We start from the raw sequence: 16,093 nt of genomic DNA on the forward strand, positions 1-16,093 counted from the left end.
ATTATATTGAAGTGAATTCTACTGTCATATATAACATGGTTCTAAAAAGAACCAATCAAAAAGACGTATAAATGATCTTTTTATTAAAGGTCTTATAAAATTTACTTCCAAAACAACCTGGACTTTATTTTTATTTGAATTTAGATTACTGATCTATTTGTATTTAATGGTATTTTAATTTCTTCGTGCTGTTTTAACAAAGCACCACAAGCTGGGTGGCTCAACACAGCATAAATTTATTGTCATAAGGTTCTGGAGGCCAGAAGTCTGAAATCAACCTGTTGGCAGGACTGTGTCCTATTTGAAGGATTTAAGGGAGGATCCTTCCCTCATCCTGGATTTGTCCACAATCCTTGGTGTCCTTTCTTGTAAGCTCTCCAGTCCTGTGGCCATCTTCTCTGGACATCTTCACACTGTCCTTCCTCTGGGCACGTCTCCCTGTCTTCTTGAGGGAGGGGTCAGTACTGGCAATTGCATTCAGGGATTTACATGTAGGAAGAACATTCTCTACCTGCCCTTATAAGGACACTGGTCATCAAATTAGAACCCACTCTAATAAGATAATTTTAACTTGATTGTCTCTAATAAAGACCGTATCTGCAAATAACATTACATTTTGAGGTACTTTAAGATTTCAATGTATCCTTTCAGGGTCACAAAATTAAATTCATAGTAAAGAGTTATTGATTTTTTCTTATTTTTTTACTTCCTCTTTAATCACATTGATAGTTTGCACTTTCCTGGAAAATGGTTGTTTTTATCTAAGTCTATATATTATCAACATAAAATGCTCATTTTTTTTACTTAAATTTAAGTATTTGGCTTATTTGTTCTTTGTCTTTTCCTGGTTGATCTTATCAGAAGTGTGTTAATTTCATTCATTTCTTCAAAGAATCACTTTTAAGTATTTTTTATTTCCTTTAGCATTTCTTTATTTTCTATTTAGGAAAAAAAGTATATTAAAAGAGTGTCATTGTGGTAGAATTGACATGTGATATGCTGTACATGTTTAACGTATGTCATTAATATCATATATTTGTGAATCTGGAAACCCATCACCACCATCAGGATGACGAAGCCACTCCTCTCTCCCCAAATTTGCCCCATGCTCTTTTGTAACCCTCCCCTCCAGACCCACCAAGTCCCCCATCCCCAGCAGGTATGGATCTGCTTTCTTTGCCATTAGAATATTATGTGAATGGAATCATATAATGCGTGTGCTTTGGGTTCAGCAGATATTAATCAGTGCTGTCATTGTGAGATTCATCATGTTGAATCTCCACATCTTTAACTTCTCTTTCATAATTTAATTCTACTTGTTCCTTCATGCTTCATTCCTCAGAACAGCCTTCTGATGTACAAAATCTTCACCTATATATAGACTTTGGTGCCCAATCTATTGAATCCATTTAAATCTTAACTGTGGCTTTCAGCTTCAAGATTTCTAGTTGGCTCTTTTTCTTACTTAGTGTTGCTTCATTTCTGTCTGTTGAATATTTTAATTTCTTATTATTTTTGAAAATGTTTCCCATAACGTATCACTTTCAAGGCCTAAGCGTACTCATTTTCAGATCTTTTTTGGTTATATCTCCACTATTTTAAATTTGCCTGGGTTGAACCAATCTCCTAATAGTAGATTCTGTCGGCTGCCTTTCATCGCACTTGACTTCTTTCTGTGCTAGAGCACTGTGGTGTGGAAGCCTTTCTCCTATCACAAGCTGTCTCCTTCCTCTCCTCACTCTTCTCCTCTTAGTTAGATGCAGACTCACACTGATCATCTGGGACCTTTGAATCCAGTCCAGTTCAGGGAGTGTTGAAGATTCTGACCCCAGCCAATGGGTGCCTTGCCTCAGTTTCTGTTTGCCAGGCAATATCTATAAATGTGCAAAAGGAAATATCCAAATGTAATCTTAAAACACCATATTGATTAAAATTGATTTTTTTTGTGTGTGTGTGTATGTGTGTGTGTGTATGTGTGTTGTGTGAATAAGTGGCCATTGTGAAGAAAACTTATTTGGAGAAGTAATGTTGTAATTATTTTCAGAATAAAGTCAATATTAGAATTTCTAAAAATAAATGATTTCTACAATTCTATGAAAGCCATTTTACTCTGCTCGTGAACTATCTCCAGAAATATCTATATTTTCCCTTATTCCTGTAAGAACTAGATTTCCAGGCTTAGAAATATTTTAAACACCGTGGAGTAGAGGCCTTAGGTGTCAAGGTAGTACTGAACATCATGGTATCTGGTGATGTGCCTTAAGAGGTCAAGAACAAGTCCAAGGTCAAGGTCCGCTGGAAGTCCGTTTGTTGTAAGGCTTTCCACTGCAAGATGGGTCTGGTCAGGGAAAGGGTTTTGGGGTATTCCTTATTTCTTGGTTATCCTAGAATTAAAGCTGATATGTGATAGATATGCTAACAGAAATCCGCAGGGCAGCTCTGCGTGAGAGGATGCCAGGGAAGATCCTGGGCAGGGTGGTGGGCCTTTCTGACAGAGACGAGGGGCAGGGTTGTTTCAATTCTGATGTTTCCTTAGAAAGGAAAACTCCTCTTCTAAGGAAACTGTGCTGAGCCTCTGAGGGGAGTGTCCAGGGCTGTTTTCCATTGATTCCACAGCTGGGAAACCCCCAAGCATGGGGCTGGGCTGCCGAAGTGAACAATTATGCTCCAAGTTTGACTGACCTTGCTCAGTGACAATCCCCTCCGGAGCAGAGAACTAGCCCGAGCACTGTTTGCTCAACCACACCAAGCTGGGCCCAAAGAAATACAGAAATTGGAGTCTTGAATCTGAATTAAAGCCTCTCGGGTGACACAATTGGAAAATAAAATTTCTTTACAGTGAAAATGTGTTTGGCAGCCCCTCTATATACAAAGTTCAACTTTAGGGCAAAGAAAAAGAAACACTCATTATGCAATCAGATCAAATTATTGGCTCTGGAGAAGAGTTCCTGGTCTGGATACTAGATCTTTTATGCTGTGAGTATCAATCTTATCACAGCAATTCTTTATTCTAAATAATTTTACATTTAAGACCTTCATCATGATCCCTGATTTGTTTAGATCTTGTTATATAAGACACACAATAGCATCAGTGAAGGAAGGGTTGACCTCCTCTTACTTTTCACAAGAATTCAAAAATAAATAAATGCAATTAGTTCTACAAAAAAAGGAGACAGTTTTCAAAATTTTGGAGTAAAGAGATGTGGGGGTGAGAGACAAAGAAGTAAGCAGGGGATCCTTCCAAACCACAGAGCAAGGGATAGAGAGATGGAGGTGGAGATGCTACAATCTTTCTTCTCTCTTCTCTTTTCTCTCCATTTAACTTGACTTTCGTGAGTCTCATAGCAAACAGTCTTCCCATGTTAAAAAAAAAAAAAAAAAAAAAAAAGACGTATTTGTTCAGTCTGACCTGCATACGGTTCTGAAAATGACATTCTTATGAAAAACCAGAAGATCTGGCTACTTGGTTCATGGAAGCAACAACTGGCAGGTTTTAGGCAGTGGCCAAAGTTCTCCACTTAGCCACAGTGTGACCTTGTTTGCTGAGTCCTTCAGGCCCTTGTCCTTGTGACCCCTTTCATCAAGTATACCCTTACCTTCATTCTTATTTGTTCATTCAACAAATATTTTTTAGGGCTGTCTGTTTTAAGATCTGTGGGTACAGCCGCAAACTAGATAAGGTAGACACCCTCACAATGCTTGGATTCTCGTGAGAGGAGACAAATAATAAGAAGCCAAATATGACAAATGATGTTAGGTGAAACATGTTAGAAAGAAATATAAAGCATGGTGTGCCAGGCCGTACCGTGTAACTTGGAGACACAGGTGGATAATACCTCACACCCACTTGGAGTTTAGTGTGGTTTGGGCTAAAGAGAGGTTAATGGATGATATCCCTGTCACCTTTGAGTGGGGACATTTCTTTCCTGGCCGTGTCTTCCACTTCATTTCCCTTGGCTGTGGCCGGTGTGTTAGCTACACTGAGCCGGACTTCTGTAGGAGGACTGTGTGGGAGAGTCTCAGGGTATTTACCAGAGTGATAAATGTTTTTTAAAAGCCACTGAGACTTGAGGATTGGCTGCTATGGTAATGTGGCCCTGATTACTGTGACTGGAAGCAGGGTGGGAGTCAGGAGTCACAGGGTGGGCACTGAGATTGCAGATAGGTGTACTGGGGTGTCCTCTCTGAAGAGGTTGCATTTGAGCTGTGTGTCCTATCACACCCACTGTACGCTTTTGATTACTCGCCCCAAGATTATAGTAGAATGAACACAATAATATAAGCAGACTAGTCAGCAGCTGGCATTGCTGCATTTCCCCACCACACCTAGAGTCTTGTGTTAGCTGTCGCCTACTTTCCATGTGACTTCAGTCCGTGATCTGAGTCTGCAGAATCCATCAACACACACACTCCTGTTGATTCTCTGCAGCCGCCAGGGCCAGGGAGCTTTCAATGGTATGTTCAGATACTAGCTTACTCCCGAGGGGGGAAGAAGAAAGCAGAATAACACACCCCACCTTCCTTTGTTTCCATTGGCCTGTTATGACTGTTCTTTAGAAAAACATAAATTTAATCAGCTCAAAGATAAAGAAATTTAATGTGGTTTTTCAGCCATGAAAATTGTCTTGGATACATGCAATTACTTGTTCCCTCAATGTGTCATATTCATCTTTAGACAATGCCTCAAACAGGACATTTTTATTTCCTTATCAGTGTTATTCAGCCATTTAGTATATAATAATAATTTTAATTCTGATTTGTTTTATTTAAACACACAAAGTACGTGCTTTCTGTGTGCTGTTATGTATATTTTAACCCACTGTGATAAACTGAATGCTTTTTCCTACACTAGCCACCAAATTAACCATGAACTGATGATTAAAATGAATAATTTTTTAGCCTTCTTTCTACTATATATATATATATATATATTTTAATTTCTGAAAACAACGGAATGTAGCTATTTCTTGATTCTATGTTTTGTGTGTGTGTGTGTTTTATTTGTGGAGCCCAAGAACTGTGACTTCTGCCAACTTTTTTCCCCAGGACCATGTAGATGAACACAAGAAATATTCAGAAAACATCAGGCAAACTTTGATACTTTAAATGTTATATTCATTGATTCTGTCCTGCTGTGGACTCTATGGATATTTTATGGGATTTCCATTTTGCAAGACCATTTGGAAAATTGCAAGCAGCGAGGCAAACTTCTGAGCCATCCCAGAAACACTGGGTACTCTCCATGGGGCCTCATTGTTCAGGTGGAGAATTGGACCCTTCAGGCTACCTGGGTTTTACCATATGCATGGACCCATGTGGGCCATAGGATATAAACCACAGAGAGTTCTAGGACAGAGTTCTTATCTCTGAGAACTTGTCTCTTTGGAGAAGCAGTATTTCCACACAAGGGACAAGTCAAGAATGGCTGAAGGTGGAGCAGGAAGGGTGTGATAGAGGCAATAAATTCTATGAAAAATCCAGAAGAGGCTTTCACTGGAGAAGTGAGTGAGAATGAAGAAGATGGGTTTGTGGAGTGGAAGAGATTTTGGCAAAGGGACAGAGACATTTCAATGGTCAGAATACTCCATACAATGAAGAGAAAAAGAGAAAGATGGCTAAGTTATCCTTCCCTTAACCTTTGCTTAACTCTTACACAATTATGCAAATTTAAATCTTAAACTGAACCAGAATAGAGAATAAAGTTCAGGCTCTTTTGACTTGTTTCTTATATTTCTTTTTTTAGTGATCAAAATGTGAAAATAGGCCCCATATAGAGAGAAAAAAGGAACAAGGCAGCCAAGTCATTTTAATAGCATGGACACGTGCAGTAGACAGAGAAAACTTGCACCCAAGTGTGCTTATCAGTAGTGATTCACCAAGACAGGACAACAAGGACCCAGACAGGAATGAAGGAAGGAGATCCACCTCCATAGTTTTCCACGTGTAAAATAAGAATACTACCATTTCATCATTTAAATAATACTTCAAGAAACAGAATACACTGAAATAAATAGCAATAGATTGGTACTGATTGTGTGTGTATGTGTGTGTGTGTGTGTGTGTGTGTGTGTGTGTGTGTGTTGTGATACTACAGATTAAAATAGGGAGTGGACTTCTTCCCCGCCCTTTGATTCACGTGGCCCGGAGGTTCACTTTCCTATGGGAAAGCTTAAAACCACCATTACCACCACAAAAGGCCAACGCTGTGGTGAGGCTGAGGCTCCAGAAATCTATTATTACTGTTACTAATCGGGTCCATCAACTCATTTTTCTTCCAACTCCTAACTGACATCAGGAAGAGTAAGGAGCGTGGGGTTTTCAGAAGTGAGAGGATAAAGGAGGGAGAGAATGAGAATGGAGAGGGGAAAACTGAGGACCTCAGAATAGGACCTTGGCAGAAGGATGACCCTAGTCACCTTTGGTCATAGGTCCTGAAGTGTGAAGAAGTATTGAAAAGTGGGGCATGAGAGAGAGAAAAAAAAAAAAATAGTATGGTTATCTGCATCACCATTGGGTGGACATTGGGACTGATTTCAGGACAGTTAAAAGGGTTGAATGAGTGAAAACTTGACCATGTAGTAGCCATAAGGCAAGCAAATGTCTGGTGTCTGCCGTAGCTAAATGCACAAGTGGTCCTTCAGAAAAGTTAGCCAGTTGTTTTTTGCTACTAGTCTTACCATTTTCCTGGGTTCTTTGTCATGGTGTCATAGCATCAAACATCAGAGAAGACAGAGGGGAAGGCAGCAGCATGCCAGTCTCCAGATGGAGACCGGTGACCTCTCAGACCTGAAGCTCAATGGCTGCTAGCTTTGGCCTGGGACCTTTGCTCAGGGAGGAAGGCTGGACTGAAAGACCTTTCAACAAATTATTCTAAAAATACCCCACTCTGCCGTGGTTTGCACGTAGTTCTCCTTCTAACAGCTTGGATACATTAGAAAAGTTTCTAGTAAATCATGTCGCATATGGTGAAAGCAAGTTCCATAAAAATCATAAATTTATGAGGACTGGCACTGGAATTTTTATAAGAAGAAAGACCTGCATTTTGAGTTGCTTGTCATCCATCTTCATCTATAAGGTCTCACCAACATTTCAGACTTGATCAGAGCATAAGTGAACTCGTCCTCTTCTTCCCATGGCACATCTGTCTATAAGGTTCCCTGCCTTTTTAACAATAGCATTAACTTCTTCATCACCCAACTTCCAAAATTAGGAATGTACTTAAAATCATTGTTTGCTTATTTCCAAGTCCTATTGGTTCTTCCTTTATACCTCTATTAGGCTACTATTTCTGCTTTGTCCTGTATGGGGTCTTGGGTCACTCTCCAAAGGAGTTTAAATTCTGTCATTGTTCTGCTTACTTCCCTATCACAGATTCTGCCAGAACTCCTCTAGTAGTCCATGTACACTCCTCCCCTTATCTTTACATAGTATTGTTGCTGTACTTCTAAAAATACGTATCTCAAATATATTGTTATTTTTCTTTAAACACTTATTGTTTTTTCAAGAAAAATTGTTTTCCGTGTTTACCCATGTTTTTGCCTTTATCATATTCTCATTCCCCTCTGTAGAACTAAATTTCCACCTCCAACTATTCCCCTTCAATCTGAGTATCTTCTCTTAGAACATCTTACAATGTGAAAAATTATCTTAGTTGTTTATGAAAATATCTTTAGATGGCCTTAATTTTTGGAAGATATTTCATTGATAATAATTTTAAAGGTAATGCTGCCATTTCTTTCTGAGGTAAATTCAGATTACATTCTCATGTTTTTTCCCTTGTGCCCTATCTGTCTTTTCCCCCTCCCGCTCCCTTTTTTTTTTAAGATTTTTTCCTTTCCCTTTGTTGTGCTTATCTGTGTTTGCTTCTGTGGCTCATTGAGCTTTCTATAGCTCTGAGTTGCAGTTTTTGATCAATTTTAGAAAACTGTTTTTCCATGTTTCTCCAAATATCTGTTTTCTCCTATCCTCCCTGCCTTCCTTAAACATGAAATATATGATTTAGACATCTCAATACTATCTCATAGGTCACTGGAACTTTGTCCATTATTTTGCAATGTTTTTCTCTGGGTCAGACAGAATTTCAGTGACCTGTCTTAAAGTTCAGTGACCTCTATTGTCAAGTCCACTCTATTCTTAATGACATGCAATGAGTTTCTTAACATACATTTTTCAGTTCGAGAATTTCCATTTTGCCGATTATATGGTTTTCATACCTGTCCTTATCTCTTCACCCTTAATGGTACTTTTTCATGTAGCACCCTTGGCATAGTTTCATATTTTAAATTTCGTATCATCTAATTTCAATGTCTGCATAACAGACACGAGTCTTGTTTCTGTTCACTAACTCTCCCTGACTCTAGATCACATTTTTTTGTTGATTTGCCTACTTAGTAATGTTTGATTATATACCAAATGTGGTGGTTGAAGTATTGTAGGGAATATGGTTTATGTCTTGCTGCTCTGCGGGGCTGAGTTTGGTCCCAGTCGGGAGTTAATCATGAACCAGTGTTTGCTTTCCCTCAATCCTGGGGTGAATTCCTTCCTACCTGAGCATAACTTTGACTCCTAAGGCATGGCTTTTCTTGGGTTTATCTGAAGTTGAAATTTTTACTGAGCCTCCTCTTACTCCAAAGTCTGTTTTTTCCTGCATCATCTTAGATCTTTGCTGCCGAACCATTGTCTCAGCTCTTTCAACATTCAAGGTGTCCAGGCTCTTCCTGCTGAGTGACCCTGATTGTCTCCTCTCACATGCATTCTTCAACAGTCAGCCAAGGATTAAGAAAATCTTATATGCAGATTTGGGGGTTCCCCCTCTAGAGTTCCCTTCTCTCTGGGATATCATTCCTAAATTTCCAGCCACCGTAGCAATCCCAAACTGTACGTCTTGACTCCTGTAATAAAAGCATGCTTTTTTCTTACAGCTCAGTGGAGATGAAGATTACCCCAGTGCGCAAGTCAAGTGTGTCTCTCACATTTTGGGGTCGCTTTTCAAGGATCAAATCACTAGTTCAGTTTGCTTTTGATTACTCTCCAGCATCTTCAAACAGTTGTTTGTAATATTTTGGCCAGAGTTTCTGGTTGTTTTCTTTGAGGATGTTACAGCATACAGGATGCTCTGCAATTGCAAGGAATCAGAACCTCTCTATCAATCATGAATGAATTCTGAAGCCTCACCCCAGGTTTCAAGATCCTCTAGGAAGCAGTCTTCCTGAGGGTTAGTTTTATGTGTCACTTTAATTGGCTAAGTGATACCTAGATGGCTGGTAAAAAGAAATCACTGGGGGCTGGGATTATGGCTCAGCGGTTGAGCGCTTGCCTAGCATGTGTGAGGCACTGGGTTTGATTCTCAGCACTGCATATAAATAAATGAATAAAATAGAGGTCCATAAACAACTAAAAAAAAATTTTTTTTTAAATCATTGTTTCTAGGTGTGTCTGTGAGGGTGTTTCTAGAAGAGATTAGCAGTTGAATTGATAGATAGGGTCAAGATCACTCTTACCAACAGGTCAAGCATCACCCAATCCATTGAGGGCACAGATAGTACAAAAAGTTGGAAGAAAACCAAATTTGTTCTCTCTGCTTCAACTGGAATATCCATCTTATCTCCCTAAGAAATCAGTGCTCCTGGTTCTTGGGCCTGGGAACTCAGGCTGGAATTTATACGGTTGACTCCCTGGCTCTCAGGCCTGTGGGTTTGGACTGGAACCACACCAACAGCCAGCCTTCCTGGGTCTTCAGCTCATAGCAAATTGTCAACTTAGCCTCTATAGTTGTGTGAACTTAGCCTCTCTAGCTGTATGAACCAAGCCTCCACAATAAATCTCTTTCTGCATATCTGGACATGTATCTCATTGGCCCTGTTTCTATGGAGAGTCCTGACCTAGTCCCCAGTCTTCCTTTTGACTTCATCTTCTGTTCTGTCTTCATTCAATTCCTGCCAATTCAGCATGCTCAATGTTCCTTGACACTTTGTATCTGTGCCTCTGCTTGTCTGGTCCCCTCACTTCTACCTCAACAAGGCCAAAGTCAATTATTAACAACTTTTATGAGCTAATAAAAATAATACCCTTTTCTTCTCCTTCAATAGGCTCAGGAGACAGGCAGAGATGAAATGGTTACCTTTATTATTGATAAAATTAATTGGAGAAAGAATCATTAAGGAGTTCTTGCTACATGACAGAAAATAGATCAGATCATAAGCATCCGGCAGATAGGTTCCTGCAAAATGGGCTAAGCCAGGCATATCAGTTTCTGCTCTTGACCTCACTGAATTCTCTGTGGGAGGAGTAGGGAGGTCACTCAGAAGTGCTATTCTAACTCAAGTGTCACCACATGGAAACATGAAGGAAGAATCAGCTCCCCTTCTTCACACACACATCAAATATTAACAAAGACCCAAAACTCACTATCGTTTTTGCACATCCTTCTAAGCCTGCTGCACGAACGTAATCTTATTCCTGTGACTATTCATTTTACTGTATCTGATGGTTTAGCATTTATTATATCAGAGAAGCATAATAACTTATTTCACTCTGCCACCTCTTTTTCCCTGGGATTTCCTTAAAGTTGGGGGCTAATTATTGTTGTTTACACCGTAATACTCCTTAGCTATTAACATGGTAACTGATAAATGGTAAGCCCTCGATGAGTATTTACCGAATGAAAAAATGAACAAATGAAATAATCCGTGAAAAAAAAAAAAAAAAAGATGGTCTATTTCAAGCAAGCTGAAGCCAAGAATGATCTAATAATTTAAGCAAGAATAAGCAAGCCCATCATGGGAATGAAAGAATGTATTTTGTTTAGAGTAGCTAATTGCTTCCCACTGGGAAGCTGTAATGACATCACCAGCACCGGGAGATTGCGCATGCCCATCATCTCCTAATCTACAGTGTGGGAGGCTGCTCCAGCAGGTGTGCTGAGAATAGGACCCGAGGGACAGCTGACAGCACCTTCCTGGATCCTAACACCAGCTTCTCTGTGGGATTCAAACATCTTAAATTACATTTAAAAAAAAATAGAATGAGGGAAATGAATGAATTACAATGAGGAAGTGGAATTCCTGTTGAATGTTAATTGGAGACTTTTTCCGGACTGTTTTGTCCAACTCTCATGCTATAGTTTAGGTATAAATGTTCCCCAAAGCCCATTTGTTAGGGGCTGGATCTCCAGGGTGGACCATTGGAATGTAGTGGAACCTTTGGGAGGGAAGACCCAGTGGAAGGTCCTGGGACCATTAGACATCATGCTCTTGAAGGGGATTGTGGGACCCTGGTCTCTTCTTTTACTTTCTGCCACAAGGTGAATCATTTGGTGCGCCATGTGCTCCCTCACAGTGCCATCCAGCATGCACTCCAGAAGCCTAAAAGCATGGGTCTGCTTGGTCATGGCATGGAACCTCTAATACCATGACCCCAAATTAAGATTTTTTTCTTTTCTTTTTTTACTTATTTTTTAGTTTTAGGTAGACACAATATCTGTATTTCATTTTTATGTGGTGCCGAGGTTTGAACCCATTGCCTCATGTGTGTTAGGCGAGCACTCTACCACTAAGCCACAACCCCAGCCTCACTTTTTTTTTTTTTCCTTTTAACTTAGTTATCTCAGGTATGTTGCTATAGAGATAGAAACTGATGCTATAGTTTGGATATGATTTATTCTCCCCCAAAGACTCCTATATTAATGCAAGAGATTAAAATTATTAGATTATGAGACCTGTAATCTAATAGTGGATTAATCCTTTTGATAGATTAATTATTTGGATGGACTAACTGGGTGGTAACAGTAGGCAGGTGGGGCATGGCTGGAGGAAGTTAATTCACAGGAAGTGTCTTCGGGGTTTGTATTTTGTCCCTGGCTCCTCACTTGCTCTCTTTCTGTCATTCTTAGCTACCATGAGAGAAGCCATTTTTTCTCTACCATGGTCTTCCATCTTGATGTTCTATGTCACCATGGGCACAGAGCAGTGGAGTCGGTAGGCACAGACTGAACCTCTGAAACCATGAGCTAAACTAAATGTTTCCTTCTCTAAGTTGTTCTCGGTGGTATTTTGGTCACAACATTGGAAAGCTGACTAAAAGTAACAGCTAATATATGTCAGTTCAAGACATAACTATTTCTTTAACCTGTATCCTCAGCTCAAAGAACATATTGTGAAGAAAATTATGAATCTTAAAGTAATTTTTATATTTTTCCACTGACAGAATTATTCCATACTGTTTTCTTGTTAAATATGTTTAGAAACATTAAATATAACTTTTTTGTCTGGATCAAATACATATTTATAATTTCTTTTTCTTTGCAATACAGCTATCTATATACCTGAGCAAAATAAGAAAACATTACTAGTCACTATCAGCAATAACCAATGTAAATGTCTTGATATATAACCTTTCATCTTTTTTCTACATTCATATGTGAATCTAGTTATATTATCTATCTATATACAAATTGGGAAAATTATAATGTATACTCATCAGTAAACTTTTTATTAATAATAGTTTAAGATTATAGAAAAGTTGGGAAGATAGTACAGAGAATTCCCACATGACCTGTACCCAGTATACACTATTGTTAATATCCTACATTAATATGGTATTAACATCACATTTAATGAACCAACCTAATGAACAAATATTAACACAATAATACCAATACTAGTACAGTACTACTGGCTAAAGTCTGTCTTATTTAGACATCTTCGATGTTTACCTAGTATTCTTTTTCTGTTCCAGGATCTCATCTAGGATGCCCCCCTTATCTTCAGTCATGTGTTTCTAGGTTCCTCAGTCTACAACAGTTTTTTGGACTTTCTTATTCTTGGTATATTTCACAATTTTGAGGAGCAATAATTCTGTATTTTGTAAATGTCCCTGCATTTGGATCTGCCTGATGTTTTTCTCTTGCTGGCATTGGATTATGGATTTGGGGTAGGAGCACCACAGGGATAAGGTACCATTCTCACCCTGACTCTTTTTCTTTCTTTCTTTCCATTCCATGTTATTTGGAGGTCATCACGTGGAGCCCACACTTGAGGGGTAGGGAGTTATGTCGTACTCCTTGAATCTTCATGAATTATTTGGAGTTTTTTTATCATGGATAATTTGCATACTCTTGGACATTTATTTATTAATTTAACCATTTATTTATGTTAGTATGAACTCACAGATATTTAGTTAATACCTTGGGCTATAATCCAATGCTATGTTACTTATTTTGTTGCTCACGTTGTTCCTGCTTTGAACATTGGGAGCTCTTAGGTTGTTGGCTATGTCTGTTTGGCAAGTCCTCACTGTTGTGAGTGTCCTTGAGCATTTCCTTTTTCCTGGCACTACAGGATATTCTGGACTGGTGTATTTTTCTGGATCCAGACCTAAAATCAGCCATTTCTCCAAGGGGCCCTGGTTCCTTTTACTGGAGAACAGTATTAGAAATTGAGATCTGGGGGCTAGGCATGCTGTTTGGTACTTGAATATTATTGCTTATTTTAAGCTCTCTCAGCAGTTATTATATACATACATATGTATGTATATAATAACTGCTGTAGATACACATCTATAATTATTTATTTCTCTATATCTGTATCTATGTTAAACTGAATGTGAGTTAATACCGATGCCTCAAGTCTAATCCAGTAAATACTACATGATTCATTCCAAACTTCTTCCCTTGTTTGTCTGTAAACTCTCACGTCAAGCACAGAAAACCTAGCTTTCACCATCTGCCATCCACTTACTTAATCACTCAGTTCTAATATACATGTATAGTGTTTTCAGAATTGTTAACCCACTCTCATGGGGAACAATTCTACCAACTAGAGTACAGAGCTTATGTAGGTTTAGTTCCTACTCTTATTATTGTTATTTGGTACCAGGGATTGAACCGAGGGGCATTTAAGTACTGAGCCAGGTCCCAAGTCCTTTTTATTTATTTATTTTTTATTTAGAGACAGGGTCTCACTAAGTTACATAAGGCCTTGCTAAGTTGCAGAGACTGGCTTTGAACTTGCAATCCTCCTGCCTCAGCCTCCCAGCCACTGGGATTACAGGCATACGCCCCCATGTCCAGCCTAGATCCTACTCATTTTTAAATTTATTTAGTTTGAAAGTTTTATACTGGCCCTCTACAGTGAGGTCACTTTGTACACTTCCAAGTTTGATGGATTCCTTGGTAATAGTTTGCACTCCATCTTGGGATTCTCTTATCTCCTAAATGATTACGTTATTAAACTTGTATACATTGTTTCACTTTTATGCTATAAAGTTCTACTGGTTTAGAAAAATGTATAGTGTCTTGATACCACCATTACATTATTACACAGAATAGTTCTACCACATCATACCCTTCCTTCAAGTCCTGACAACCACTTCTCTGTTAATGTGTCTCGTTTTGTTTTATTTTCAGAATGCCATTAAGTTGTATGATTCAGTATAGACTTTTCAGACTTCACTTAACAATACACATTTTAAGAATTATCTATATTTTTGAATGGTTTGATAGCTCATTCCTTTTCATTGCTAAATAGTACGCCATTGTATGGATGTAGCACATTTTATAGATTGCTTCTAGTTTGGGGAAATTATGAATAAAGCCACTATGAAAATTCTCACGTATTATTTTTTGTTTGTTTGTATGTTTTTTTTGTTTTGGTTTTTATTTGTGTGTGTGTGTGTGTGTGTGTGTGTGTGTGTGTGATTGTATTTTCAGATCAACTGAGTAAATACTTGAGCTTGACTGTGGGATCATGAAAAGACTGTTTTGCTTTGTAAAAAAGTGCTAAATTGCCTTCCAAAGTGATTGCATCATTTCTTATTCCCACCAGCAATGAGTGAGACTTCTTATTGTGCAGCATCCTAACCAGCAATTAATATTATTAGTTTTTTGTTGTTGTTGTTGTTTTCTTTTGTTTGTTTGTTTTTAGGTATTCTAATAAGTGTATCTATTCTTATTGGTTTTTAAATTTGCTTTTCTCTAATGATGATGTTGAACATCTTTTCTTATGCTTATTTTTCATCTGTTTATCTTCTTTTGTGATGTGTTTGTTCAGATCTTTTGCTTGTTTTTAGTTTTTTAAATTTATGAATTGTAAAAAAATTTTACAAGTTTTTTGTATTTTAGATATAAGTTCTTTATCAATTATGTGATTTGTAAATATTTTGTCTTTTTTTTTAGTTTTCAGCGGGCACAACATCTTTGTTTGTATGTGGTGCTGAGAATCGAACCCGGGCCGCACGCATGCCAGGTGAGCGTGCTACCGCTTGAGCCACATACCCAGCCCAATATTTTGTCTTTACCTTCTTAACAATGTCTTTCCTAGATTACTCTTTCAATCTGCTTTTTTTAAACTCAAAAATATGTCATTAGCATCTTTTTATATTATTCTGCCATAACATCACTTTTTAAAGACTGAATTATTCTACTACTGAATTTTCTATACAATGTAATATTGTTGGACAAATATTTAGATGGCTTCTAACTTTTCATTTCTTCAAAAACAAAGTAGTGATGGATAAGCCTCTTACTAAAATTTCTTTACCTACTAATTTAGAATAAATTTAAGTTAAAATTTGATATCCAAAGGTATCAACCCTTCAAAGACTTTTGCTGGGAGACGTTGTCCTTCTCCTTGATTTTCCATGTTTATGAAGCACTTTGCTCCTTCTTTAGGTAAGGGTCAGAGGAAGGCCACAAGGGTCTTCTGATGTGTCACATGTTTTGATAACCAGGATGTTCAACTCACCTATAGCTGAGACATTGAGTGACAGCTGCCTTCTAACCTTTATGACGGGCACCCTCCCATTTGTTTCAGTTTGCATTCTGAACCTTAACCCAGGCCTGTGTCTTCTACAAATCTTACCCCCTGGTCTTCCCATCTCAGCACTGGCTCAAAGTGACAGAGTTCACTGAGGCATTCTAACAGGTATGCCCAGCTACTAGACTGTAGAGTCATTTGGGGCCCTTGAGGGACCCGGAGAGACCACTTTGGGTCACCATGGCCTTCCCTGCTTTCTAAACCTGGGTTAATGCCCTTCTGTTGCCTTCCCCATGACAAATGATCTGAGATTTAATATTTAACGTGTCTGCCAACCTATG

This window comes from Callospermophilus lateralis, chromosome 9 (genome assembly GCF_048772815.1).
Source record: "Callospermophilus lateralis isolate mCalLat2 chromosome 9, mCalLat2.hap1, whole genome shotgun sequence".
NCBI classification, from domain to species: Eukaryota; Metazoa; Chordata; class Mammalia; order Rodentia; family Sciuridae; genus Callospermophilus; species Callospermophilus lateralis.